The sequence below is a fragment of the Chroicocephalus ridibundus genome, chromosome 2 (genome assembly GCF_963924245.1).
Source record: "Chroicocephalus ridibundus chromosome 2, bChrRid1.1, whole genome shotgun sequence".
In the NCBI taxonomy this organism is placed as follows: Eukaryota; Metazoa; Chordata; class Aves; order Charadriiformes; family Laridae; genus Chroicocephalus; species Chroicocephalus ridibundus.
In genome coordinates this window covers 1026978-1054695 of record NC_086285.1, presented here as the reverse complement: position 1 = coordinate 1054695, position 27718 = coordinate 1026978, and the positions used below count along the sequence as shown (strand labels likewise).

General features: G+C 43.8%; 1 long non-coding RNA gene across 3 annotated transcripts; it reads right to left on the bottom strand.

Annotated features, from left to right (window-relative positions):
• Positions 1 to 25: 25 nt before the first annotated feature.
• LOC134510545 (uncharacterized) lies at positions 26 to 27507 on the bottom strand. Of its 3 annotated transcripts, XR_010069652.1 has the most exons (7): positions 27369 to 27507; positions 8210 to 8354; positions 6460 to 6567; positions 6180 to 6234; positions 3905 to 4119; positions 2163 to 2388; positions 26 to 155 (listed from the first exon to the last, which is right to left on the bottom strand). It is a non-coding gene; the product is annotated as an uncharacterized LOC134510545 (long non-coding RNA). The 3 variants fall into 3 exon arrangements; XR_010069651.1 differs by lacking the exon at positions 26 to 155 and having other exon boundaries at positions 1300 to 2388; XR_010069653.1 differs by lacking the exon at positions 26 to 155 and having other exon boundaries at positions 1300 to 2388; positions 6460 to 6564.
• Positions 27508 to 27718: the final 211 nt, after the last annotated feature.

Sequence of the window (27718 nt, the reverse complement as noted above, 5' to 3'; positions counted from 1 at the left end):
CCTTGAGCTTGCGCCGGGACAGGTTCCTAACACAGCCTGCAGGAATGTGTTTGTGCAGCTCCAGGTGCCCAAGTTGCAGCAGAGGAACAGAAAACCTTTGGGAGCAGAAATTCTTGAAGGCACGATGGCAGCTGTGCCCCTCACGGCTCAGAATCCTGGTGATAAAACGTAAAAAAAGGGAGAAGGGAAAAAATTAAAGAGAGGAGGCAGGCAGGAATAGGAGGGGAATGAAGGAGGCAGTCGTACCTCAGCAAACACTGCACACATGTTTTGTAAAAGCTCACAGAGGACACTAAAATGGATGCAGATGCTGATTTTCATGATTGTAGAGACTAAGGAAAATGTTTGTTTTTCAGTTGCAAAGATGATGATCTTGGTCTGTCTCCCTTGTAACCACAGCTTTCTGCTGTTGCGACTAACACCCAGGTAGAATGGAATAGGACCAATCTGGACCTTGAAAGGTAAGAATATAAAATCAAAGATTTCAGCTGGTGGGCACGGGGAGACATTTGATGTGCCACGTAAGAACCACAAGATTTCAAGGACATGGGGAGCACTGCTCTGGCCCTACACCTGGACACCTCACATCATCTGCATTTTTTTGCTCTTCCAAATTAGAGTCCCCTCTTATCCTAACCCGAGCTGTCTTTGAGGCTGTGGGGTAACTTGCACCTCCGAGTTAGATGATACGGCTGTCTCTGAGAGAAAGATCTGGGTTTAGCCTAGTTTCCTAGCCTAAAGTTTCCTAAAGTGTTCCCAAACCTTGCAAATTTTGGACCTGCTGACCACCTTCAGTCAGGTTTGACGCACAACACAAGTGCTGCAATCCCCTGGACATGCTCCAGGAGCGCATCCTTCCTAGTCAGGCACCAGGGGCATTCCAGGAACGCTGTTAATGCCAGCAATGGCATAACCTTGGGCCACAGGAAGAAAGAGGAAGACCTCCTGCACTTCAGACTAGCTGATGGCCCACAAGGATTCGATAAGTTAGTTTAGGGGACAGCTGAGTGTGCAGACACCGAGGAGGCAGTGCTTGTTATGGCTTCAAAAAAATCAAGTAGTTTAAAATACAATGAACAAATCTGCACCAAGTCTTCACTGCTGGGTACGTCCCGAAGTTTTATTTACCCTTTTGTAATCACACCTAGTGCAATGGAGTGAATCACTAAGAAGCATTTCTCCCAGAATTTCCTCTTTTAAAAACATTTAGTTTTGACTGAGTCTCTACCAATGTTTTATTTGCAAATCCAACCATAGAAAAAACAAAAATTCAAAAAGTGACAGGCAACAAAATCTGTATATAATTACAAAATACAACAAATTTTAATACAGAAAATTGAGTACGTTTCCATTATTTGCTCCTATATTCCAGAAAACTAGGAATGATAGATCTGGGGGCTTCGACAATTTTCCTATTTTTCAAACCAAACTGAAGAAGCAGCAAAGTCCTTCGTCCACACAACCAGTAACAAACCTGCACCCAGTTAAGTGGTGGTGCTTCACTTAACACAGCTTTGCATTTTCTTTTGGGCCTCTCCATTATTTCATGCCAACTGTACACGTTTTGGTACAAACTAGATGAATTACCTCCTGTCACCAGGCTGCAGTTACCTGTTTGCAGGCAGTGCACTTCACAGAATGCAACTAGGCAACGCTTGGGCATTTTACTGCCACTTCGTCAAACATTATCAAGTATAGAGAAAAAAACCCTCTTATCAAAATCACAATCCCTATATAAAATCATCCCTGCTCTTAGCATAGGCTGCAAGTATGCCCTGCGCCTGAACAGGCCAACCCAGAAAGAAATACTTGCAAGAAAGAGACACTTCTTGAGACAGAGAGAATTATAAAAGCCAACCGAATTTCCAGAAATCTAAACTTCAGAGACCATTTTGAAGGCAAAGTGAGTACACTCCATAATGAACTGGTAATAAGAACTCTTTTTTTCCCCCTCTAGAAAGTAAAAAAGAAACATCTTTTGCTGAAGATAATTACTTTAAGTGAGAAGTTTCAGTCAAGCTGGAACGTGTTTCCTGGTCACCGTAATACAGATTGAAGTTGTTCTTAACAGCAGTGTTAGTTTTGATACGTTCTGGTGGGACATGTATCAGATTGATGAGGTTGAAGCTCCTTCTCTGAGAGCAGCTCCCTGCCCTGCTCACCTTGAAACAGCCAGCAGCTGGAGGTCCCCGTTGCGGAATGCACATTTTTCTCAGCTGTATGGTTTTCTAGCGGCCCATTGCCAAAATCCCTGAGACAGTGTCTTCACTCCAAGGAGAGAAGACAATTCAGGAAAGATACAAAAACTCAGAGAGTTGTAGCATATGAATTTTGTTCCAGCAAGGATACTGCAAGACAGCTGTGCGTTATGAAGTGGACCTGCAGTTTCTGTGAAGGAAGACAATACAAAACTTCAATTACGCAGGGCAAGGGGAACCTGATTTTCATCTACTTACAAGATTAATATTTCAAAGCTGCATTTTAGAGTACATGCCATGCAGCTTTCTCCTCTCCTCTTCCTCACCAGGTGTTTGGTTCATATCAAAGTCACAAGACTTCCTCAGACCTCTGCAGTATTTGGAAATTGATCCTGAGCAAGCACCTGAGAAAGCACTCGTTTTTCAGCACTGACCTGAAACTGGTCCTTTTGAAGAGCACTATCCCTTGGAAGCCCATCACCATAGCTCCATCCTGTGCCTAAACCCCTCCCCATATGGGAATCTCCTCATCTGCTGCCAAAATGAGGTCTGACGCACAGCAGTGCCACACACTGCTTGTGCTCCACTGCGCCAGTCCAGCAGAGAGCCTTTTGCCACCACAGCACACGTAGCTAATGCTTCATACACCCCACAGCATGGGTTTATCATTGTTGACAAGCTTTCCTGGGCTGCAGTGCTGGCTCTGGGCTCCTCCATGCTTTTATTGCTGCCTGTTTGCAGGTGAAAACTGTGTCTGGGTATGATTATGTTTACAGAGGTAGGCCTGATGCCCTACTTATGGCTAGGGTTGAAAGTCAGCCTGGTCGTAGCCAACTTCTTTTGAGTGCTGGAGAAGGCCTCGGTATACAAGATCTGGAAGTACAAAACGTGCAAGGCTCCCAAGGCTGTACATTCTGTGGAGTGAGGAGAGAAGGGAGACGATGCTGAAATTAAGAGCCTAGAATCAAGTACTTTACAAGACCATCTCCTCCCTGCCCCTCCAATCTGCTGGAAGACCAGCAGAATCAGTTCAGCAAGCTAGCTCTAAGTTTGTCAGGATGCCAAAGCAAAGCCAAGTTTTAAGAGCAATGAACACTGTGTGTTCTTCACAACATTTCCAAGATCACCAGTTCAGCTTTCTGTTAGTAGCAAGACCACTGCCTTGCCATCTCCACTGACATTCCTTGTTTTTCATAGTCTCTTTATCTGAAAAGGCTTCCAAAGCAAGTGCTGTGTGCTTGAGCCCAAACTAAGGGCAGATCTAGTATGAAGTATAAGGCTATACTAGTAAGACTTTATAAGACCATCCCTCAGGATGAGGGGAAGTTCAGTTCCTCTGGTAATTTCAGAATTTAATCCTTAACAATGTTAACTCCTTCTGCCAAAAAGCATACCATGATGTGTGCAACTGCCTGAAACACTTCACTGCCTCATGAGTGACTCAGTCCCACCTGCTAGGAGCAATCTCAAAGCTCTGGGTCAATATTGTTTTAGAATTATTTAAAACGTGACATAAAGAAGAATAATTTACCCCACCGAATCCTTTAGCCAGCCGCAGTCTCAGCAGACACACAAACTAAACTATCTTTTGAGCAGTGTGGAGGTCATGTAGCTTTCAGAAAGTTTACTTCATATACCAGTAAAATTGTTTTAGAAAAGAACACACAAGCTGAAGCGAGCTGACATCTGTCACAGCATAACCTCACCTGTATTGCATCATCAAGCACATCCAGGGAAACTGCAAGACAGAGCCATTCTGGTCCTACTGTGGACAGAGAGGGGTTGCAAGTCATTGCAAGTCTCCAAGCTGTGCGGGCCAGTAGAAGAGTGCACATAGAGATCATTAAGGCAATTAATTGCAGTAATTGAGGATGCCAGCCGAGGCTCCCCAGCCCATCCGCTGTCTGCTCTGTCGGAGGACCTAACGCAAAACAGTATTTGGAGCAGAGTCAGTTATGTATCACAAGCAACTCAAACAGAAGTAAGATCCCTGTACAGTGAAAAATGTAAGCTGTATCCCCTCTCTACAATAAGATGAGATCATATTGCCCAATTAGTGCTTTGACTAATTAGCCCTTTCTCTCCTGTCATCTCTTCTAAGAGCATCTCATGGCTCCTTGGGAGATCACTGCCTGTTTCACTCATCCTGAGCATGAAGAGAACAATTAAGCATTAAGAGAGAGTAAAACCTTCTGAAAAGAAATAAGACAAAACCAAACCCCACACTAGCTACGAGAGACAGAACTGCCATAGTCAAAGCTACCTGGAGGAACACCAACGTTCTTCTCTGCTGCCACTACACTGTTTTGGCCTTTTTCCAGAAATATGGATTACTAACAACATGACCTGTCAGTCCCCCTCCCCACTCTACAGCTCAACAACTTGTGAAAGCATCAGACAATTTCAGCTCCGGTAGAGGCAGGGATGTCAAAAATACAAAACTCTCCAAATATGAGAGCAGAGACAGACCTACTACTGACCACCGAAGGAAAAGCAGAGAAGAATTCAACTGTTACCCATGCAAACAGAACACAGGTACATCCGGACACACAACTTACTGTTCTTTGTCCGGGCACCAGGTAAAAAGGTAAAGGAGATACAGCAAACGAACAGAACACAGTCTCCATAGCAATAAGTTCTGTCAAATGCATTAAGCCAGAGGAAAAGTGTTTGGAAGTACTACAGTTAACACAAAGCTCTCAACGCAAGAGCTTGAGCTTAGTACGAAGCTAATTTCTAACAGGACTGTGACATGCTGTGTTACTATTCTGCTGATTAGTCCCTATTTTAATCAATGTTTTGCTTCTATTTTGTAATAGACTAATTATATAGGCAAAAATATTTCTTCATTTAAAAGGAACTTCTTGAATCGGGATCTCTGTACAACTTAAAATGAAGATCAAATAAAGCCACCTTATTCTGTGTCTCCCAGCAAGAGCAGTACCTGCTTCCTCGCTCATGGGAAGTAGCTGCTGCCCAGGAATCCCAGTGGGCTCGTTCAAGATCTCACATTTGCAGTGATGGCTGGAGTACATCCATCAGAGGTATCCTCCAACTAGGAAGGGAAGCTTGAAGCTTTGTCTGAACACTTAGAGCATGACATTTTGTCTGCAGCCCAAGCCTACCATTCTAAAAATCCAGGTAAGCAATATCCTTTCAGACTGCCTAGGAACCTGCATACACATTTTGTATCACTCCCTCATTTTCATACTTTTCATTACGTACCGAATTGGGAACTTGTTCGTCAGCCTGACCTGCCAGGAGACAGATGCAGGCTGTTGCCAGGGGCATTAAATCACACACAATGAGAGGGTTTGTTCTCCTGCAGCCAGCAGCGGTGACCCACAGCTGACGTGCTGTGGAGGAATGGCTGAGTGAGAAGGGACATGATCTGATTGCGATGAACAATCCAGCCTTTGACATGAGCCTCGAGGAGAAGCCTTAGCTACAGGCCCGAATGGGACGGTGAACTCTCCGTGAAACTCTTCAAGAAGCAGAAGTAACAAGACGGTAAACAAGCGGAACTACATCCGTGAATAGAGGAAGAAGTCGTGTTGCGTAGCGATGGGTGGACACAAGACGTGTACCAATGAATTAATTGCTTTAATCACGTAAACATAGGTTGTAAACCAATCACATAGCTGTTGCTAGCACGTGCTTTTATTGCCTGTCTATAAATATGCTGTGAAAGCTTGAATAAAGAGAGAACGATCATACTCATATTGAGACTCCGTCATTACTCCGGGTCCGTCTCCCACTCCAACAACGTGCCACCACAACCCTCTCTCTGCTGGCCTTCCACTGGCTTCAGATGCAACTGCATCAGGCAACTGAACAGCATTCCATACAGCAGCTCTGCTTGCTGGGCTGGCAGAATTTAATCACTGGTAAAGACTGACTCTAGAGCTCTTAATGTGCCATTTGCACGTTCACACGATGACTACAGACATTTGAGACAAACTGACAAAACTGTTTTCTTACCTCAGAGTCTGCTTGATTGAAGGGCTCCAGTTCCTCGAGCTCTGCTGACCTCCAGCTGCAAAGGGCAACACAAGCTAGAGATCACTTCAAGGAAAAACACGTTTGGTACTAGCATTTAAATCCTGGCAATACTAACTTTTTTATTTTAAATGAAATACTTTTTTAATCCATTAAGACTAGTTTCCTTATGTCATTAAGAGAAATAGCTCTCATTCTGCCCATCTAACGCCCTCCCATCACCCACAGGGGAGAGGATGAAGACGGCCTGGTCTATAGATACCCTGGTACCACATTCTGAGGCTTCTCCACTCGAGTAGCAGCTGCCATTTACATTGAGATCGTGATGATGTCGATGTCGTAGGAACATTCTGCTTTTCTTTGAGGACTGCTGAAACACAGAACAAAGAGAAAACCCATGCAGAAAATTAATGTTGGCACAAAAGCATATTTGAATATACCACAGAATGCAACTTCCCTGTGACAGCAAGGGCAGTGGGTTCTTTCTCCTGTCACTGGCATTCAGTGGTATTTTGGATGTGTCACACAACCTCTATGGTTTGGTTTATTCCTGTATGAAGCAGGATAATACGTACCTGCCTCGGTGGGTGGGATTCCACTAATAACTTTATATATAATTTAGGTCATCCGTGTAGCAAAAAGTAATTCAAACAAGCAAAGAAAAACGTTATGATGGTGGTTCAAGAAATAAAAGCCTGTCATTTCATTAGACTAAAGGAGCTGTACTTGTTTCACCTTGCAAAACGAGGGCTGAGAAGGAAAAAGCAAGAAAGTAAGCCCATGGAAGAACACCCTCTTCTTGAGGCGGAGGATACTGCTGTTGAGACAACAAATCGGAACATCACAGCGTTTGGGCTGGAGGTCAGCATATTTCCAAATTGAGGAGCGAGGCTCTGGAATAACATCCTAGTAACAGTGGGATGAAGAGACCCCTAAGTAACTCTGAGATGCAATTTGCTCAGGTTACAGAGATCCTTATACTGGGGTTCCCTACGGAGCTAGAGATTAGACCTGCAATCCAGAATGGAAGTTTCTCATTTATTTTTAAGCCAAAAAGTCTCCAAGACACTATAGTTCCTTTTGTTCCATTCTTAAACAAACATCCTTTTTATTTCTAGGTAAAGAGGCCAACCACAAATTTAAGTTCTTGGCAGCCACAAGGTAAGCTATGGTTTATTACTGATGTAATATTATTTTAAAATCTTCATAGGCACAGGACTGCTCAGAAGCATCCTTAAAAATCTGATTAGGAAGCAGAGACTGAAAGAGCAGCTTACAGAAGCAGCAGCCAACTCAGAGTTGGACTGTTAAGTCTTCTCCGCATCAGTGAGGGAGAAGAGCACTTACGAAGAAAGCACTAGCAGTGTGGGAGCCAGAAAACAAGTAGCTGATGCAAGTGAAATGGGTATAACAGGGCCTGCAGGCTCCATGGAGAAGCCCACTACCCTCTTCTACAAGAGTCATAGAATCATTTCATCCAGTGAAGATCCACAAGTCCTGTGTTGATCTCCACGAGATGGACCTGAAGCACAAAACAGTCAAACCTAGAAAAAGCTACTTAGAATCATGGAATCGTTTAGGTTGGAAAAGAGAGTGCAAGAGCAGCATGCAACTGGAACAGCAATTGCTATCACAGCAGAAAAAAAGATGCTAGAACTTTGCCAGGCAAATACCAATCTACTCTGATTTCAAATAAAGGTTCATAAAAGCTTCTTTTTGGGTTGCTTGTTCCCTTGAAAGAAATAGAAAATTGGAACATTTATTTATTTCTAATAACTTAGCTGAGGCCAATATTTCTGTGTCCTGCCAAGGGGGGCCAGAATTTCTGTAGTTTGCAAGATTCTGGACTCAGTCACTTTAACGTTACTACAGGACAGAGTTCAAATTATCTTCCACTGGAGGAGAGTGAGCTATTTTCTCTACTCCACCTTGGCTGGTTGCCCTCAGGTACTGCTTAAAAAGCCTACCTTTAATTTTTAACTTCATCTCAAACTCTGTTTTTCTTAACTTACAGAAGGTGAGCAGGAGTGAGTAGTGTAGCTTTTGGAATGCACTGTTAGACGGGTCTTGTCCCTTTCCAAAATGCAACATCTTCAGAGTCCTGAGTTCATACTCGGTAGTCTCTTAAAGTTTCAAAGTGCAAGTGGAGAGGGTTTCCTGAAGACAGAAAAAAAAAAAGTTATTTTGGTAAACACAAAGTTTTTTCTTTTCATATACACAGCGCTGCCCCACATCCTTAGCAATTTATGTCTGTCAGTGCTTTGGTAGAGCAACAGAGTGACACAGCTCACTGAAGTATGCGTGGTCGGCCTCAGGCTCTCTCGGCCCACGTGTGCTGTGACAGAGTGAACAGGATGGTGATCTACTCACCAAGAGACAGAGAGAGAGCGGGCTGGGAGCCAGAGCCCAGGAGGGCTCTGCATGGGATGTGCTCTCAGGGTCTCCTGTCCGCACAGGGGCTTTGCAAGGATGCAAGAGTTGGGCCACCTGCAGCTGCAGTTCATGGCGAGGGGTTTCGGCAGGTAGCACAAGAGGGGAGGTCAAACATTTAAGCAGGGAAACGTGCTTCAGATCCAAGTAAAGTTGAAGTTCAGACCCAGTATCTCCAGTCTGCTTTCTACAGGTACACTACTCTCCACTCGCTAAAAAAGCGACGCCAGGCAAGTTTTGAAAAACCAAAAAGCATCTCTGGCATAATCTTTCCCCAGCACAACCTGGGGGTGTGGGGGGGGAACCAAAACAAAAACCCCATAACCAAGCAGCAGATTTGCAGGATGAAAAATCAAGTCAAGAGCCAGGGTCCATGTTAAAACAGCGTGCAAGGGTACTCCCACAGGCTGCTCCTCCTCCCGACCATGGATGAGAGGCCTTATCAAAATAATTCAGTGTGTTAAGGGACATGCTTTGTGTGATTCTTTACTAGTATTTCTAAGCTAGCAGAGGTGCTCCCCTGGGACTCCAGTGAAGCCATAATACTTCATCACCATCTTTTTAAAACATCAGACACCTCTCTGCCTTTTCCCATCTTGTTCTTCCTCATCTTGCTTAAAGGATTTCAGCTCTGATGCATCCAAAAAACTTGATAAAAAACCTGCTAGGCAAGCAATCCACCACCAGCAGCATCCATCATTCTGACCAATATTGTCTTATTTTCCAATTTTCCTCACTTGCCTGTTTGGAGCGTCAGCTGCAACCACAACAGCCCCAATCTCTTTGTTCCACTGTTTTTCCCCCACCCTGTTGCTACAACACACTCCCGATGCCCCTTCCCCATCAATACACCAGGTTCCATAGTCAAACCAGAAGAGGGAGCATTAATAATACTTTTACCTATAGCCTAAGCAGGCTGAATTAGAAGTCACAGTGCCTTTGCACTCTGGCAAAACAAAAGATCAGACTGTGAAGAATAACACAGCTTTTAATCTTCTCTTAAATCTGCAGTTTGTGAAATACCAGTTACTTGTAAATCAACATTTGAGGAAAATGCTACAGACAAGCAAGACAGACACGAGCAGCATAAACTACGACTTGTCAACTGATGGAGGTGAGCACATGTGTTCTTTGTCAGAATTTAATATATTAAACATCTTTTAATCATCAGGTAACTCACAGCTGGGTGTCCAAGGAGCACTTATTTCACCAGCCTTGGTAGCTCAGCCTTCAGCTATCCACAACCCCGTTACACTCACTCACACACCCGCTTGCCAAGGCTTAACTCAGCTTATTATTTCTGGGGGTTTATTTTTGGGTGGCTGGTGGGTTGTGTTGTGGTTTGGGATTGGGGTTTTTTTTGGGGGGTGGTGGTTTATTTTTCTCTGGACAATTCCAAGGTAATCAACTCCAAAAGGTAATTGGCAGAAGGTTACTGCCCACGCTAAAGTCTGAGATACACTCTGGTCATTGTTACCCAGAAAACAGCTGCCTGATTTTGAAAAACAGAAATTTAGAATCGGTTTCTAAACCACAGCTAAATAGAGAAGCAGTGAAAAGAGAGAAGTGCACAGAAAACACTGTATTAAAACCAGAGTCCAACATTACAATAGTTTTTGCTAAAAATAAGTAAACCCACACATTCTAAATTAAAACACAACATAGTTTAGTAACCACACGGCAAAACTTTCACCTACTGTCCTGCTGCAGTGACACTGAGGTAGCCCAGACAAGCCCATGCTTCTGGTACTCACACACCAGGCAGATTCCGTCAGCACCACACATACAGCCTGACACAGCAGCGGGGCTGTGAGATGGGGGTTGTTGGCCAAATCTCTCCTCAACACAGACACTGATGGCAGAACCGCTGTTGGGGCAGCCAGTGCACAAACCACAACCAGGTGAAAAGCAACTTGCTAAGAGCAGGAGCAGCAAGTTGTAATTCTGTGTTTATTGCTGTGGCTGTGACATCCAAAGACTCCTTAATATTTACATCATCAGCCAGCACTTACCAGTTTTGTTCCCATCACATTTTTAGGCTTTGCTACATTCCCTCTCAAGGGGATTTCTGAATATTTCATTCTCAACATAGAAACAGACACCAAAGGGTCTTAACAGCTGTGTTTGTCAGTTAAGGGCAGAAAGTCTTAAAGCCAATGCAGATGTGGTAGTCACTAATAACGTGTTCCTTCTCCAAAGAACTTCAGCCAGCAGCTCAATTTATCATCTGATAATAACAAAGTCATTTATTTCCCAGAATAAAAAGATAGCTGTTAAACCTAAAAACATGGGCAAACATTCTCTCTATTTCTCTCAGATTTAACCATAACTCCATAGTGAACAAAAATTATATTTCAATAAGCAGATTCAAGCTTATTGCCTTGCAGTATATTCTTCTTCTGGAACCATCTCTAAAACAGTGTCTTTGTAAAAGATTTTTTCGTAATTGGTCACACATTTTTATTAGCATTTACTTATCTGTTACTTTTGCTGGTCCAAATCAAGTACGATCATTTTTTTCTTCTTTGCATAGCAAACATTCTAGTAAAACCAGAAGTTTAAAATCTGCATTTTTGTCATGTGAACCAGAAAGGTTCCAGCTGGATTTTCCAACTCCCTGCTGAACAGTAGAGCTGCGTAGCAGGAATCAGTGTCACCAGACACTGAGATGAGGTTCTGGTTGGTGACAAGTCCTTAGAACAAGAGAAAACCCAAGACTCCCTGCCCTGCCATTCTTCATGAAATGAAGAGTTGCTGACTTATATCCAAGTTAGATCATTCTATACCGTTGTCCATTTGTTCTCAGTTCATAATAAGCCAAATCCTATTCAGCTATTATACACAAGGAAACACATCTTTCAGAAGAAGATGTGCTTAAGGAGACCCAAATTTCCCCAGTCACCTCTTAACTGCACAAACCAGGCAGATAACAAAATTTTATGCACAACCATAAGAGGCAAGACACAAGTGAGAAAGTATTCCACAAAAACATACACTGCTGGTGTTCCATAAGTGAACCCAAACTAGTTCTATATAACAGGTTCTATGGACCAGATGAGCCTCTGAAATCTACAGCAGACCTGCATGAGACTGTTCTTCCCCACTGTCCTCACACCTCCTGTTGCGCTATACAGAATGCACAGTTGGTGTATGTATTTTGGGCCTGAACAATTCCAAACCACAGCGAGCTCCACAGGAGACAGCTCGGGTAGCGGGACGAGAAGGAAAGGGTTGCTGTAATGAGGTATCACTGCCCAAACCTGAAAAAACTTACTACCTGCGTGATGCAAACAGTGAAAAAACCTGAAGAGTGACCATTTAAATTAAGATGTTGTAACAGCCAGGAGGATGCTTCTTCATCAATGACATAGACAGTGGGATCGAGTGCACCCTCAGCAAGTTTGCCGATGACACCAAGCTAAGTGGTGCGGTCGATGTGCCAGAGGGGCGGGATGTCATCCAGAGGGACCTGGACAAGCTAGAGAGGTGGGCCCGAGCAAACCTTATGAAGTTCAACAAGGCCGAGTGCAAGGCCCTACACTTGGATCAGGACAGCCCTTGTTATCAGTACAGGCTGGGGGATGATGTGATAGAGAGCAGCCCTACGGAAAAGGACTTGGGGGTACTCATGGATGAAAAGCTGGATATGAGCCAACAATGTGCGCTTGCAGCCCAGAAGGCCAATCGCATCCTGGGCTGCATCAAAAGAACCATGGCCAGCAGATCCTCAGATACTCGGGGGTATAAGCAGATCCTCAGATACTCGGGGGTATAAGCGTCTCAGTGACACTTTGAAAGCTTAACTCTAGAGAGCACTTATAAACTTGCATTCAAGGTGTCCCAATACTTGCAGTCTTCTAAGTGCATTCTAATAAATTCTCGAAGCCTCCAAGGAGCTCTTATGAATAAAAAAGTTTGAATAAAAAAAGTTTGAGAAATTTCTATTGCCTTGTGTTAAACAGGTGATTCAGTGTGTCAAAGTTATACACAGAGGAATTCCAGGGCTCTTCCTCTCTTCTGAACACTGTATAAAGCTCAGCATTAAGGAACTTGGCGCAGCTTGTGAAAATCCACCCTTTGAAGTCTACACAAGATACAGTTTTCCTTCCAAGAGAGGCAGAAGCTTCAAAAGCCATTACGAGATTAACAGAAACAAGACAAGCCAGCTACTTCAGAGTGTGTTTCCAACATAAACAGAGGATAATTTAACTAAAAAAATCTGAAGAGACAAAATATTTGAATTTGCGGGTCATGTTACATATCTACTCATTTAGGAGTGATCAAAGCCAGATCGTACTACACTGCCCAGGAACCATCCAGCAGAACTTATTTTTATGAGTTCCAGAATGGAAATCCTGATTGTGAGTATATGCTCAAAGACCTTTGGCCTCTTCCCTGACAAGGTCCAAATGAATTCCTAGTATCCAACACAAATTCCAATTTGGGTACTCAAGAGTTTCACACTGATCCTGGGATGTGAACTGGATACAACCAAAGTTCTCAAGCACCCAGCCAATTCTACAAGAATTAAAGACCTTAAAGACCAGACCCAAAGAGGAAAAGCAAAGCTCACATGTTACATAGCAGAAGATGAGAGGTCCAAGAACTATGGTAGAACAGCAGGAAAACACACACGCTGCCCAGTGCCTCTCCTTCCCCTCCCCATCAGCTGGAGTCAGAGGGATCCCTACAACCCAGTGGTGCGTTTGCTATACTGACATTTGCCAGTAAATCCCACTGCTGGTCCTGGCAATCAGCCTACTGGTCTCTGGCTCGTGCTTTCACAGCACAGTGGCAACTGTTTCAAACAGAACAAGCAGTTGTTCAACCTGTTTGCAGCACAGCCATCACTCCCTACAAAATCAGACTCCACCAGCTCCAGCAGGTCAATTTAGACTCGCATTCTCCCCAGTAAAACCATTAATAACAGCTTGTGCTATGAGCAGATGTGGAGTCCTGATGAGGGAATATGGAAGTGCTCCTCATGGGGACGAGGTCGGCTTCCTCTAATTTTTCCCTTTTCAGCCCTTTCATGGAATTAGCTGTTAATCAGAGCTTGCACTATATAAAGAAGAGCAACTACCTGGTATCCTACCATCCCAACTCTGCAGCCTTCTGGGTTTTCCACAGGCAGAAACATGCACTACCAATTCAGTTTGTTTTATCAAAATTGGTAATTTATGTGTAATAAAATATATAATGCCTTCCTTGCAATTCAGAATATTAATTGCAAAGGGAGCAAGCATAAAATTTCATGGAATACAGAAGCAGAAAGTAGTATTTCAGCTGGATTTAAGGTCACAGCATACTTCTTATTTCTTCAAGTACGAAGAAGAGACCCAATACACCAGACTACAAGTAACTGGATTAAAATAGCCATTTAAACAGTTTTAGGCTTTTATAATCCGGTCTAATACTTCCAGAATCCTCTGAATTTCTACAACGTAAGTCAAGAGAACATGAGGTTTGTTATCTGCAGAATTAGCCCAGAATAAAAGAACAACTACTAAAGTATCTACCTTCAGAAGATTAGCAATATTACTGCTCAAAGCTCAGGACTAATCTGCTAAGAATTTGTTAGCGTATCAATCCCTGTAGCAGAAACACAGAACTAAGTGTCTGCTTGGAATAATCTGTACTCTCAATTCTAGGCTGAAACTACCACTCTTAAAACACAAGCTAGTTTTACTGATTGAATACAGCAAGAAAAACCTTTACAGGAGCCACCTATGAAAGAAAAAGCTCTTCCCCAAGAAAAATACAGAATCATAGAATTGCTGAGGTTGGAAGGGACCTTTAAGATCATCAAGTCCAACCTTTAACCTACCCTGACAAGAGCCACTTCTAAACCACATCCCTAAGTGCCCCATCTACCCTTTTTTTAAACACCTCCAGGGATGGTGAATCCACCACCTCCCTGGGCAGCCTATTCCAATGTTTAATAACCCTTTCAGTGAAAAAATGTTTCCTAATATCCAATCTAAACCTCCCCTGACGTAACTTGAACCCGTTTCCCCTCGTCCTATCACTTGTCACCAGGGAGGTCAGCCCCCATCTCTCTACAACCTCCTTTCAGGTAGTTGTAGAGGGTGATAAGGTCTCCCCTCAGCCTCCTCTTCTCCAAGCTAAACACCACCAGCTCCCTCAGTCGTTCTTCATAAGGTTTGTCCTCCAGACCCCTCACCAGCTTTGTAGCCCTTCTCTGGGCACGCTCCAACACCTCAATGTCCCTCTTGTAGCGAGGGGCCCAAAACTGAACGCAGTACTCGAGGTGGGGCCTCACCAGTGCCCAGTACAGGGGGATGATCACTTCCCTAGTCCAGCTCACCACACTATTCCTGATACAGGCTAGGATGCTGTTGGCCTTCTTGGCCACCTGGGCACACTGCTGGCTCATATTCAGCCAGCTGTCCACCAACACCCCCAGGTCCTTTTCTGACGGGCTGCTTTCGAGCCACTCCGCCCCAATCCTGTAGCGCTGCATGGGGTTGTTGTGACCCAAGTGCAGGACCTGGCACTTGGCCTTGTTGAACCTCATACCATTGGTCTCAGCCCATCGGTCCAGCCTGTCCAGATCCCTCTGCAGAGCCAACCTACCCTCAAGCAGATCAACACGCCCGCCCAGTTTAGTGTCATCTGCAAACTTACTGAGGGTGCATTCGATCCCTTCATCCAGATCATTGATAAAGATATTAAAGAGAACCGGCCCCAGCACCAAGCCCTGGGGGACACCACTTGTGACCAGACACCAACTGGATTGAACTCCATTTACCACCACTCTCTGGGCACGGCCATATGTTTTATTTCATTAGGCAACTCATCAGCCTGAAGCCTCTGCAGGTTGTGATTAGTCCAATTTCAGCTCTCCCAGACTAAAGCTCAACTGATTGATTATAAGAGCATCAGGCATCTCAGGAAAAGGAGCTGATGATTTGCAAAAACCAACACCATGGATCAGACCACAGGTCCATCATGCTCAGTATCCTGCAATACATACCCGACTGCTCTCAAGAGTCTCTCCCAGCACCTTCAGCTGAAACCACACTTCGTTTCGATAGCCCCAGCGTATTTAGCAGCCGGCAATGAATCTATCTACCATGCAGCAAAATGCAGACTGCATCCTGCTGTTTGAGTAGCTTCACAGAAAATGGAATGGTGGCGACTACCTTACAGAAAACATAAGGAAAACCCCACAAGCAATAAAAGCGGCAGGTGCACCAAATTTTACCCAATTTAATTAGCAACTTGCCACAAACTTGATGACATACTTGTTTGAAGTGATGCCAATTGCAACCCAGTTGGTACTATTCCTAGGTTGAGACAGCTTGGCTGAAAATGGAAACACGGTATATCATGGAGCACTCAACAGCAGGTGTCTTATGAATCAGGGAGTTTCAACTTTTTTCCACTTTCGAAATTTTTCTATTGAAGTGCCAAACTGCCTTCTTGGGCATTTATGCCTCCTTAAAACAAACTTGCTCATCTGTTTTTTGAAGATCCCTTAAAGTCTACAAGTACCCAGAAACAGAGACTGAAAGTACTTTCTCTAGACATAACCAAAGTTGACAGGGGAAGGCGAAAATTCATTTGAACCCCTCCTTTGTAAGAGATGAAGGCTGGAAAGGCAGCCAACTTGCAGCTGTCTGCTTAGGAGAAAGAATGGAGAAAGAAGCATGCCTCTGGTGAAGGAGAGGGACATTTTCTCCATAAGACTTAGAATCATAGAATATTCATGGTTGGAAAGGACCTTTGAGATCATCGAGTCCAACCATAGACGCACCAAAAAAAACCCCCACAAACAACCAACCTACAATCTCTGCCACTAGAGCACACCCTGAAGTACCAAATCCAGACGTTTCTTCAACGCCTCTAGGGATGGTGACCCAACCCCCTCCCTGGGCAGGCTGTCCCAGTGCCTGACCACTCTTGCAGTAAAGTCATTCTTCCTAATAGCTGATCTGAACCTCCCCTGCCGCAGCTTCAGCCCATTTCCTCTGGTCCTGTCATTATTCCCCTGGGAGAAGAGGCCAACCCCCACCTCTCTGCACCCTCCTTTCAGGGAGTTGTAGAGGGCAATGGGGTCTCCCCTCAGCCTCCTCTTCTCCAAGCTAAACATGCCCAGCTCCCTCAGCCTCTCCTCACATGCCCTGGTCTCCAGAGCCCTCACCAGCCTGGTCGCTCTCCTCTGGACACGCTCCAGCACCTCAACGTCCCTCTTGTACAGAGGGGCCCAGAACTGAACACAGCGCTCGAGGTGAGGCCTCACCAGTGCCCAGTACAGGGGCACCATCACTTCCCTGCTCCTGCTGGCCACGCTGTTCCTGATACAAGCCAGAATGCTGTTGGCCTTCTTGGCCACCTGGGCACACTGCTGGCTCATGTCAAGCTGGCTGTACACCAGCACCCCCAGGTCCTTTTCTGCCGGGCAGCTTTCCAGCCACTCTGCCCCAAGCCCGTAGCGTTGCTTGGGGTTGTTGTGACCAAAATGCAGAACCCGGCACTTGGCCTTATTAAACCTCCTACAGTTGGCCTTGGCCCACGGATCCAGCCTGTCCAGGTCCCTCTGTAGAGCCTCCTTCAGTGCAAGTTTCATCGTGGTGTTGTCCATATTGGGTTACACCCCTTCCTCCCTATCTATATTTACACATGATTGGATACAGTGTGAAGTAGTGAGGTTTTTGGCTTGTTTTGAAGCAGTGCTAATGCTGCCCTCTCCCCACCTCCCAAGAATAAGGTGGCAATAGGCAGAGAAATATTTAAAGAAGTGAAATAGAAGGGAAGGAAGTGAGATGAAAAATTTTGCAAAGACAACAGCCCAAAAACCAAGTAGATAGCACAAAGCTACACATGGAAATGGATCTGTTGCAAAAACAGCGTGGTAAATCATTGGGACAATCAGGGCATTTCATGGCTGTGTTTTCTAGGGAGCTTCTCTCAACTGATACATCCAGTACGCCATGGAATGAGAAGTTCATTCAGCAATTCTTGCTACCGAAGCTTCGTGAAGTCCTACTGATTGCTTGCACAGGACATGTCCCCAGATATTAAACTAAATGGAATGCTAGTTAAACACTGAACAACAGAAGGAAAGTTCCCAATTACTTTAAAAATTACTGTCCCCACCCCGCAGTGTTTAACAATCAATAATATCTTTTTTATTACAGATTCAAGGCTCCATAAAAATATGAAGAGTTAAAAGGCTAAACTTTAGGTATCTCTTCATCACCAACAAGACAGGCAGGATTTACTTCTCCATATATTGAAAATAAGCAGAAAAATATGGTGTACATTCTGTGCAAGGAAATAAACTCAAAAAGCTCAGAAATCCACGCATTAAAAATAGAAATCAGGTCACCAGGACGCTGCTGAACAGCATCCAGGCATGACCTGGACAGGCAAGGTACTTTGGTCATCCATTTATAAAAAGGAGGTAACATCTTCCAACAGGCTGCCCACAAGGCTCCAACATCATAGATAAATTTGGCAGGTTTGGGGTTTTAGTTATTGCTCTTTTACACAACAGATCACAACTGGTAATTTTATATTACTTCTTACAAGAAGTTCCCCTCTGGAATCCTCCCAAGAGATATGCATACTCATTTCAAATTTTTTTCCAACTGAACTGTATATACAGAAGTCTTCTAGCTAAAGATCCCTTCCTTAGCCACTATCAACAATGCCTCAAATATGAAATTACTTTGATCAACCTAAGAGAGGAGAACCAACCAGTTAAACACTCTGACTCGGCGGGGTGATGCGGTGCACACTCCGAGGGGGGCTGGAGACCGACCGATGGGGGTACAGGAAGGACTTTGACACACAAGATTTCCTTAAGACTGTGTAAGATCAGAGCACTGCAAGAGAAACATTAAATCTCAAACTCAGTGAAGCTTAATGTGAGAACAATTCTGAAGAATAATGTGGGCAGAGAGGAGAAAAGCCAAAAAAACAACAACAAAGTATCTAAGGAGCATTTTGTAATTCTAAGGAACATTGAACTTAAATAAGCCCAACATAATCAATCACATGCAATTTAATCAATTGAATTTCAAGCAACCTCCAAATCAATCCTAGGTCTATTCTAAATGCATTCTTATGCATCACAAAATAAGTAACAAAATAGAGCTTTTAGTTGCCTTTAAGCTGGACACCATTTTCAGAGCAAGACAGACTCATTTTTGAGCTACGCTTTTTCCACTACACAAAAAGCTTATGCTGTACTAAAATCTGTACTAATTTCATAGAAACTTTCGAAGCTTTAATGAAATACTAGTGTTACTTAATATTTGATGGCTCACGCACACTCATTGACCGCTATTCTGAAGTGTCAAAACCAAAATACTTTTGATTTCTACACCATTAACCCCAATACACGCAGTTCACTGCATGCGTATATCTGCATTAGCATTCGTTAAACACCAAACCGCCACAAAGCTAAAAGAGCAACAGTGCAGTATGAGGAACACTGTACTTCTATCAGTGTCGCAGCTTCATCCGTTGAAGCATCTTCTTGTCAAATAACTAATACAGGGATTTATTGAACCACAGGCTGTAGCCAGACCACAGTGTTCAACTGGTAGAGCTTCCATTAACTTGTTTATTCCCTTTTTGAACAGTTTAATTTTGCCATAAAATGTTTCAAATGGAATGTATTTATTGGCCATACTTCCTTTTAGTAGATAGTTCTATCAGACAATAAAAAAACCAACAATGAATCAGCCCATATTCACCTTGAATCTATCAAGCACAATCTCTCACCTTTATTCCCACGGGAGTTCAGTTACACATTCTCACTGTTGATTCTGCAGTTTACCCTTACACAGATGGGAGCACCTTCCCCCAGAATTTGTCACTGAAAAAGTTAAAGCTGGCTTTCAAGAAAAGGGAGTCTCGTAATTATTTTTCTGTGTCCTCTGCATTTTCTCTGCTCTACAGCTGCAGCTTCTGAGAGTTAACCCTTCATAACCTCACTGCAGTTAAGGCTAAAAGCATCCGTTAAGTCACTTGGTCTGGTAACCAGAAGCTACCTGCCACCACCCAGAAATACCAGGTTCTGAACACTACTTAGACAGGTCAAACCTTTAAAAATCATCATACAAACCCAATGTGGATCAGAGGTACCACCAACGCCAAGCTTCTAGCAATGGCTTAAGATCAGAGGTTAACATTTTCTTAAACACTGGTTTTCGGGGGTTTTTTTTATGACTGTAAACTCATACCACCTTCCACAGACCTTGCACAGTAAATTAAAATTCACAGTAGATTTCTGTGGGTTTTTCTTTCTTTGTTTTGCTTTGGTTTTGATTAATTTTGGAGGACCCTAAAAATAGACAAGAAGTTCTTTTTAAAAGCAAAAGGTGAAGCCAGTTCAGTTATCACATGTCAAATACAAAGTATTGGTAAACTGCTATCAGCTGATGCATTACTACGCGAGGAAAAAAGCAAAAGTGAGTTAAAGAAACATTAAAATAGTATTTTAAAATCAAATTATTTGATGTGATTTATAAACTTGCTTCCACAACTCATACTGCTGTTGACTTAAGATTTTGTTTAATGAAAGTTTCTTTCTTCACTTCTATCACTGCAAAATTATGTGTTTCTTGGTTACTGACCTGCTTCTGCATATTATACAGGAAAGAGGAGGGAATGGCATCTCTTGCAGAGCACCTTGGGACAGAAGACGAAGACAAGAACGACTTATTCTTTTTGGAGGCCACCAAATCAACTGAACCCAAATCGGTCCTGCTTCTTCATTAGGTCTCCAGGCTGCCAGTCACCAGCAAGGACTACTGTCACCTTTTATCCAAAGGTGACACTGAATTCCACTCACAGAAGCCACAGCACAACAAGTATTTCATAGGTATACTCTAAAATGGAAGCAAACCACTTAGGAGTTACATTTCTATGGCAACTTCATTAATTCAAAATTCTAACCTAGGGGAAGCAGTTTAAGGAGGAAACATTACTAGGCCAACATCAGTGCTGTTTGTTTCTCCCAGAAGAGCTGTCCACAACCATGGCTCAAAATTAAAACGCTGCTTTCCAGGTCCTCTGGCTCTGCTTACAGCTACAGAGAGGGATAACTGAGATCAGCAAGACGGCAATCAAGGCATGACAGCGCCCACAGGACATGCTCGGTATCGTTGGTCATGGACCAGCAGACATTGGTGAAAGCTATTGTAGACTAGACTATCCAGAGAATGTAGGGTATTTAGAACAACATGGCAGTAGTTTATGAGTACTGCTCAAAAGATGATGATTGTCACGATTAAGACCACCATCCTCCCTTCACACTATTTAATTTTCATTTTTATAATGGGCAAGGAAAGCTGGACACTCAGCAGTTCACAGTTTCTGCGTACACACAATGTTCTACACACTGACCTATTTCACTTGACTGTCTTCTCTGTGCTTAACAGCAGCTTAGTAGTTACTCACACCAGCAAAATGTCTCTTCAGTAAATGAGATCAGTAGAAAGGAGCTGGAAAATTGGAATTTCCCCATAAGGAATGCCATGTTATTCACTGTGTAGTCTACACTTTATAGCACCTGTGGTATAATTACACACATACTTGTGAATGGAAGAAAATATTATGCAGACCAATTAACTTATGTCATGCATTTGCATTGATGTCTATATAAACATCATAATTGCTTGAGAACAGTAACTGCTTCACAGTGAATTAAAGATAATCATGAGCTTATTTGGTTAAATACTGAAATACAGCTCAGACAAATTCTAGTTACTTAGTGTCATGGTTTTGGCCGAATTGGCCGATCAGAATGACAGATGGCCCTCCCCCCCTCAGAGAGGAGAGGAAGAGATAAGGAGATTTACGAGTTTAGAAAAAAGAACTAAACTACTTTAATGAAAATCATAATAAATAAGAAAATAGTAAATAAGAGAACAATAAAAATTAAAGAAAAAAGTATACAATATATACGAAACTGTACCCAGCTCCCAGGATGACAATCGCATCACCAGCAGACACAGGGAAAGTCCCAGACCAGAGTCAGCAAGGGACAGGAGCTGAATTCCAGAACTAGAGTCAGAAATGCTCGGATCAGATCAAAGGCAGACGAACAGACAGGCTCCTCCTCAGACGTCGGCCATTGAAGAAAGAGCGAGCCAGAGCCCCCTTGCCCCTTTGATCCCTCAGCTTTTATACCAAGCGTGATGCAGATGGGATGGAATACCCTGTTGGGCAGTTTGGGGTCACCTCTGCTCCTCCCTGCAGGTGGGACCCCTCTGCGCTTCTCCGCTTCCGACCCTCTAACGGGGCAAACAGCGAAATGAGCTGACATTGGTCGTTATAGCAATAAGTCTAAGCAAGAGCCTCTCCGCGAACCGTTCCTTGGTATAATCAGGTCTTATCACTCTGAGAGTGAACAGCTTCTGAACAATCTGCTGTTAATTTCAGACTTAGTCAGTTAGAAGAGGCCCAGCTAAAAAGTAAAATTACAAATCAGAAAATTGGTTCTGTTTTACCTCAAACCAGGACACTTAGAAAATACACAATGCATCTGAAAAGTTAGTATTCTCCATCTTTGTGTGCTGCATGAGATTAACGTTACAGAAGTCCATGTCCCTTAGGAATCCTTATTTTCCATAGCATTAGAGTAAAATCAAAGAGCAATTTGGATCAAAAAGTAAACCTGGAGGTCATCTAAGCCTCCACTCAGAGCAGGTCTGACAGACCCTCTCATCAGCAACCCTAGCCAAGGATGCCAATAAGTTAAGGCTTTCCTCACCTCAGATCTCGCAGAAGCACCCATAAGAGCACATGAGGAGTAAAGCTACATGGGCACTGCTCTTTGTCAGAGACACATTATACCCCAGCAAGAGCATGTTGTTTCAAGTGCCTGAAAGCACTGTAGCACATAATCTGTTCTCTCTCGGTCTTCAAATGTGGCAACACAACACTCAGGAATTAAGGTGAACAGGCCTAATTTACTAGATTAAAAACAAGCACCATTCAAAAGTGGCCAGTAAAAGAGTTTAAAAGTAATTCTAAGCTAAAGATGTCTAAAAAGAAGTTAAATAATAGAAAAGAGTTTTCAGGCTACAATTCCATTTGGAATTGGAGGACCACCAGAACTCCTTCCAACTCCACTCTGATTAAACACAATTATAGATAATGGGGAGGGTTGATGGAAGATACTGGTGTCCTGGAAGTTACCCAGCCTGAGAGAAGGGCACTGCACCAGCTGGCAACACAGAGCCATGGAAAGGTGAAGGGCTTCCTCAGAATTGCTACTTTAGCCTAAGAATTCACAAGAGTACCAGTACACAGTGCAACACAAAAACCTGTAATAATCAACTGCAATAGTCTATGCCCATTGAAGTCTTGATTATTTAGGGCTGGGTAAAGTGTCTCACCTCTGACATGTCAGCTGGCTACACTTTAACAGAGAGGAAAGCCAAGAGAGGCAAACGTGCGACTCACACCAGGTTGCCTACTTGGCTTGCAGTCTGACTTTTTCTTCCAAGAGAGCATGGTATACTAGCCTTACTCACATTTCCCATTCATATCATTAAGATATGGGTCAATCTTTCCCAATTACTCTAGAAGAGTTAACTGCAACAAATTCAGGACACAAATTCTTTAGATGCACCTTATTGAATCTCTCAAATCCAGGCAAGTCACCAGAAGACCCAAAAAAAAATAGGATGATGCAATTAGTTTTAAACGCCAAATTTCTGCACTACCAGTACTTTTCAGATTCTAGTGGTACAGAAAAAGAGAAGATGCCTGTAATATGAAAGAGTCTATCTGTAACAATAGCAAATTGCTCTTGGGGAAGTTATAAAACAAATTAGATCAGATACCAAGCATTCTGAAAACATGCGAGACAATCTGTGGGAGCATTCATATGGATAATTAGCTAAATTTATAGTACATTTACAACTACCATTATGAAATTGTCACAAACAAGCACATTAGTATCTTTGACATATCACAGCCTCCCACAGCCTTGATAATAATTACTATACTTCAGTACCAAATCAATTAAAGCTTGGATAACTGTCAAGCAGATTTTTTTCTGTTTCCCTAGAGAAAGAGTAGCAAACAGATGGGTAGGGAAATAAGTCACATGGAAATTTTATCCTTTCAGTCCCTAAAGGGGCTCCAGGAAAGCTGGGGAGGGACTCTGGATCAGGGAGGGGAGCCATGGGACGAGGGGGAAGGGTTTTCCCCTGACAGAGGGGACATTGAGGTGAGATGCGAGGCAGAAATTGTTGGCTGTGAGGGCGGTGAGCCCCTGGCCCAGGTTGCCCAGAGAAGCTGTGGCTGCCCCATCCCTGGAGGGGTTCAAGGCCAGGTTGGTTGGGGCTTGGAGCAACCTGGGCTGGTGGGAGGTGTCCCTGCCCAGGGCAGGGGGTGGCACTGGGTGGGCTTTGAGGTCCCTTCCCACCCAAACCATTCTATGAAATTGAGTTTAATCAAAGTGACGTATGAAGTAAGTGACATGGTACAGAACTGCTATTTAATAGCATGCGGGAATTTCCATTTTCCAGTGGATTAACAGGTAGTACATTTCTAGGGTATTACACAAGAGAAAAAGCACCCAAACAAGTAAGTAAGTGCCTTATTTATCGCATACTTTTAAATTAAGGTAGCAAGCTTCCTCATTTTATTCATATATAGTTCAACAGAGCTTATGATTTAGAGAACATGCGACATTGTAGCTGCTAACAGTACAGGGTTTGACAGAGATATTGTTGGTGGATCTAACCAGCAACACCTTATGCACATCTGCCTCTCCTAGACCAAAGCTCTGACAAAGTCAGCACTGTTTCTGGCCATGGATAGTGCTCCCTAAAGGTAGCCACTCAGGGTTACAGCAGAAAACCAAGGTCACCAACACATACACACAGAAAAGGCATGAAGAATTTAGCTAATAACGCAGCAAGAAAAGAAAATTAATGTTTATGTTTATTAAAGGAAATATAATTACACAAAGTATCTACAACTAGAGAGAGAATGAAACGTAAAGCCAGAATCTGCAATTGATTTTCAAGCTTCTATCTGGTCTGTCCCATTCCATAATCCCAGTTTCCTTCTGCCCATGCTGCCCCTTCCCCAGTACAACACACAACAAGCACCAACTAGGCCAGAACCAAACCAACACCAATTTCCATACATTTGGCTGGTATTTGCTAGCAGTCACCTGCCTTCAATTAAAAGCAGAAGTTTGAACTGCTCCTCTACACAGCACATTTTCCACGGATACCTTCTACAGGTCCAGAATCTAGACTCAGAATTGTATCCAGGCCAGTTTGTTTCTGTGAGAGAGAAGACATGCAAAAGATACAGTAAGATTTCACTCAGCCAAACGTAACCAAAGCATCCAAGACAGCAGGTCTGTGAATGCCTACATGAGAGTACATGTAGGGAAACATGGAAAAACAAGCTTTGTGCAAATCCCCATTGGAATTTACACTGCTCCAATGATAAAAAAACCACACCCATCAAAACCAAAAAACCCCAACCCCATAAACTCAACTTGAAAGCCTTTGCAACTGAGACATGTAAAACAGCTGAAAGCACAATTTAAGTTGAAGCCAAAGTCAAAATCAAAAAAGGAAAAATCACATGCTACTTATTCTATGCTTTTTCAAGCCATTACCCACACCAAACATCTGTACTTCATTCTGTTTCTGCAATAAATTATAAGTTTGAAATATGACATTCCTTTAGATATGCTGGTTTATGACAGACATGTAGATTAAATAACTAACCTATGATTAAAAAGTTCATGTAAAAATAAAGAACACGTACAGGACTGTAAAGTCTCCAAAACAGTTGTAGCTGTTTATAGAGCTCTCAAACTTGGGTTGGAGCAGTTTGTTAGAGAGACCGGCTACCCCACAAATACTCATAGAAATTAAAATTATCATGACACACACCACAGGAAGTGCAGTAGCACAATCCCAGTATTTCCTGGGGAAATAATCCAACAACACAGTATCTTTTAGATTATTTTCCTGCGTTTTTTTTCTTTTTGCCCCTGTTTTGCAAGACTAGGATTAAGCCAAAAATCAAGAACAAATACTTGTCTTGACATAAGATATGCTGTAAATAAATATGCGTACAATACCTTTCTGAAACCCTTCCTACTTTCTCCCTCCATAGCCTCTCAACATCTCTGTAGTCTTCCTGAGTGGCCTGCCCCGTCTTCCAAAAGCCATAGTCTCCTTCCCCGCCAAGTTACAACCATCTCTCTGTTCAGACAGGCTGGTCTTTTTCCCTCCAATAGCTCGTTTTTTGGCACATGGCTTTTCAGCTTTTCCGAAAAAGTGATTAAGTCTTCCCAAGAGCAGGCAGTAGCCAAGCGAGGTAGCCCTGCTCCCCTTTACTCCACCCCAAGAGCTCCTCTTGGCAAACACCTAAACCCAAAGCACAAGCTTCAGGAGACAAAGTGACAGAACAAAACTCATTTTTCTACAGAGCTGACAGTTTCAGACCATGAATGGCTCCACCTGGGAGCCAGAGAGATGGGGATGCTCAGAGGGGTGCAGAGCCAGGTATAGAGCGGTCCATCCCTTTGGCCAGCAGCTGGCTGCTACCTGGCTTCTTTTATCAAACCGCATTCTTCAACGTGCCACACAAGTGCAATTTTGGGATAGAAAGTAGAAAAAAAGCCATAGATACCTCTGTTCTCACCATAGCAACTTTTCAGACTACTGACCGCTTCACACACAGAAAACAAAACTGATAGCTTTGAAAGTTCTGTGTGTTTATTGTGAAATGCAGACACATCGCCCACCACTGAGACTAGCAACCCTGCCACATCAAAGCTGATGTGCACTGCTTTCTCTGCACTCCAAAAACATTCCTGTTGCAAAAGCATTTTAAATTGGTTTTGTAATAACACAACAGATCATCATCAGTTCAGACACTGGGCTTCAGAAAAGCCCTTACCTTCATAAAAGTAAAAGCTTCCTCTTCATATTGTTTGTCCCAACACCAATTTGATTAACTCCTTTTTATTAATATCACCAGAAGACAGCCCTATTCTACCTTTATTTAATCAAACCAGGGCCAAACTTTATCCTTTACTCCCAGTTCCATCAAGTTGTCTACCAGAAGATCACTTCTTCCTACAAACCTGACATTGTTCATATCCTTAAACTGAGGTGGATTCAACAGCGTTAAGCTACGAAGCGGCACACACTGCCACAGGGTTGTTCAAGCAACTCACTTCAGAAGTTTGTGAGATGTCCCCACTTTATTTCTGACTCAATATACACAAAGCCAACCCAGAAGAGAAAGCCCCACAAAAGCACATACAGCGAAGAACACCTGGTGTCCAAGTTTGCAAAGAAAAGACCCATAAAAGCTCACAAAGGAAGGTGAGGAGGTGGATACAAGATGAAGTCTCCCAACCTTTGCTGCCTCCAGACCAACCCCACCGCTCTGCCCGGCGCCCCACCCCATCGCCCCCCGCCGTTCCCGGCCACACGGAGGTCGCTTTCGGGCTTAAGGAATGAAGCTGGGGGGAAGCCGTCAAGATGATAAACGGAGGCGGTACAAAAAGGTTTCCGCCGCTCTTTTACCACACAAAAAAAAGAAGGCAATATTCCAAAGAAGCACTACTAAAGCGGTCCTTTAAACTTCAATAACCCGAAACCAGCACTTTTGAGTGGGCAGACCCCTTAAACACCTCTACGAACGCCGCGGGAAATCGCCAAGAGGCGCCTTTCCGGGGAAGTGCCGCGGCAGCTCCGTACTCACCCTAGGGAGGCAGGGAGCAGGAGCTGCTGCTACCGGTGTCGTCAGAGTCGCCTCAGGCACCGGGCCAACCCGGCCAGCTAGTGCCGGACCCGCAGCGCCCGCAGCCGGCGGCAGCGGCTCCTCACCCAGCTCCACAGCCGGCCCCGAGGGCGGGGAGGCGGAGCCGCGCCTCAGGGGGAGCGCGAGCGCCTCCCGAGAAGCGGCCGCGCCTCAGCACTGCGCATGCGCAGCCCGGCATCCCGCCCTCCTTCCCCGCTCCCAGCGCTCATTGGCTGCCGAAGCACGCGCTCCCTGCGGAGCCAACTAGAGCGGGTAAATAGTACCAGCACGTGCTGGAGCGGTGAGGAAGG